Raw genomic sequence first — 2,802 nt, 5'->3', positions numbered from 1 at the left:
ATCTGCATCGAAGGTTATCTCCTAGCGACGTATGCTTTTAAAGATTTACATTTCTGCTGCAACGCAATACGAGAAAGAGACTAAAGGGCATACATCGCTATAATAGTGAATTTATTGCAGCCCCGGATAGTACAGGTTCGACCTGCAGTCAAATAATCAATAAATCGGGGCTGTGATTACAGCGTCCAAGCCGCACCCATTCTGATGTTCATCTTCTTGATGCGGACGGGAAGAGGTGGAACAACTTGTATTCAAGTAGTAGCATCACCGGCAGTTTAGCCCCTCACCCGGTGCTCGTACAACATGGCGTCGCCGTCCCAGTCACCCGGTCCTTGTCCTCGGCATGTAGTGATCCGGTGAGCTTCCGGGCACCTGGAATTCTCATACAATATAGGAGATTGGTTCATGTACATCAAATAATATGTTCACGCTAACGGGTAGCATTTTTTTGAAAAATCACAAAAATGTGTGAAAATATTTTGTGCCATACACAAAATTATTCTTTGAACCCAGTTTGAAAGGATTCCTATATTTTAAAATAAATGTTTGTGTTGACATTAACTATGCTCAACAATTTTCCACCGGTGGCAACTTACCACATCGTACCGTTTCACCTAAAATTGATCTAACTGCCCGATCGATGTTTTTCTTTACTGCTGACAGGATAAATTCAGAGTTTTATTTGGTAGCGGTCCGTAGTTATGGTTCATGCACTTATCAGGAACTGGACTGCACTTAAGATACTTATCCCCGAATCTGCCAACTGCCAACTAAATGACAAGTACACATGGCTCGCTGCTAGTATAGTACCAATGCACTGAGCTATCATCGAGGTGTGGAACTTGTAATTATATATAGATGAAGCCGGCCATAGCTATGTTCACGGAATGATACATCTAAGTAGCCCACCCTACTGATCATAACAATGTCAATTCTGTTCTCCCAAGAGCTGCTCATCTACACAGCACTCGTGCTACTTGTTCCCCTGTACTGCCTGTACTCAAGGGTTATATGTAGATCAGGGAACCCAGCACTCGTGCTCCCCACAAACTGGCCAATATTGCACATGTTTCCTTCCTTCTTGGCCAACCTCCACAACTTGCACGAGTATTTAACCCTTGTCCTTGCCGGATCAGGGCACAACTTCAGGGCGCATGGCCCACCCGGGACCGGGTTGCGGTTCTTTGTCACATGCGACCCTACAAATGTCCGACCATTTTCACGACCAACTACACCAACTTCCCAAAGGGCGCGGAGTTTGCCGATATCTTTGACATCGTGGGTGGCAGCCTCTTTACCATCGACGGTGAGCCGTCTCATCAACAGCGCGCAAAAGTCAAGGGCGCGCTCAGCAACCCGCGGATGGCTGCCACTATGGCGGCCTGCTGCTGTGACAAGGTGGAGAACGGCCTCCTCCCGTTTTTTAGGCGAATGGCGAGCACTGGCACTCCATTTGACGTGCAAGAACTGATGTCAAGGTTTATGTTTGACCTGGCTGCTATGCCTTTCTTTGGCGTGGATCCTGGCCTCCTGTCCTCGGAAATGCTACAAGACAGGCTGCACATGGACGCTGCGGTTGCCCTTGACACGTTCATGGAGGTGGGATTTTCCCTGCTCATGACACCAAGTTCTTATTGGAAGTTGATGAGGTGGCTAAACATTGGCCCTGAGAGAAAGCTCAAAGTGGCGCGCACGGTGCTACGGGAGTTCGCCGCGGAGATGATGGAGAGGAGGAAGATGAATACGTGTTTTGTTGGTAATGAAGATGAACAAGAGGATGGGGATATCTTGTCTTGCTTCCTCAATGACCCAGACTACGCCGATGATGACTTGCTCCGTGCGATGATCATTGGCTACATGTTCGCTGCTAGGGATACAGTTGGAACAACCCTGACATGGATCTTCTACAAACTCGCCCAGAACCCTAACATTGTTTCGAATATCCGAAAAGAACTCTCACCCATTGCATCACGCAAAGCAGCGGTTGGTGTGGATGCCATGTTGATCTTTGAGCCAAAAGAGACCAGATCTCTAGTATATTTGAAAGCCGTCCTGTACGAGACTCTCAGGCTATACCCAGCAGCGCCTCTTGAGTGCAAGACAGTAGTCGCCGATTATATCATGCCAAGTGGACATGAGGTTCATGCCGGCGACACCATTATTATTTCTATACACTCCATGGGGAGAATGGAGGGTGCGTGGGGTGAAGATTGCCTCCATTATAAACCAGATAGGTGGCTCTCGGTGGGTGGCAATAACATGAGGTATGTACCATCTCACAAATTCTTGGCCTTCAACTCAGGCCCGAGGATGTGCCTCGGCAAGGACATCGCAATTATGCAGATGAAGACAGTCATCGCATCAACGCTATGGAACTTCGATGTGGAGGTGATGGACGGGCAAACAATCCAGCCCAAGCAAGCTTGTATACAACAGATGAAAAATGGGCTCATAGTTAAGCTAAAGAAGCGGGAAATGTAACATTATGCTCTCTTTTATCTCTAATGTACTTAAGACTAGTATACTTTTAGGACACACACAGTCGCACTATTACCGAAATATGAAGGCATCCATGTATCACAATTTATCTTTCTTTCATGAAAAAGAACCAACATGTTGTTACTTATTACTCCATTGTGTAGTATATGTATTGGGTCATATGGACTTGTGGAGCGGGAGGGGGAGTAGTCCCATGCAAAAAAAATAAAATCCTACATGGTCTAGTTTTATTCTTCTCTAGTTAATTAGATCCTTAGCAACACCTGCTCATGCAATTCTACTCAAAGTAAGAGTGCATAAACA

General features: G+C 46.3%; 1 pseudogene; it reads left to right on the top strand.

The window, feature by feature from the left end:
• The first annotated feature begins 913 nt into the window (after window positions 1-913).
• Window positions 914-2,481, top strand: LOC123039930 (noroxomaritidine synthase-like; annotated as a pseudogene).
• Window positions 2,482-2,802: the final 321 nt, after the last annotated feature.

The sequence above is a fragment of the Triticum aestivum genome, chromosome 2B (assembly GCF_018294505.1).
Source record: "Triticum aestivum cultivar Chinese Spring chromosome 2B, IWGSC CS RefSeq v2.1, whole genome shotgun sequence".
Classification (NCBI taxonomy): Eukaryota; Viridiplantae; Streptophyta; class Magnoliopsida; order Poales; family Poaceae; genus Triticum; species Triticum aestivum.
This window is presented reverse-complemented; position numbering and strand designations above follow the sequence as displayed.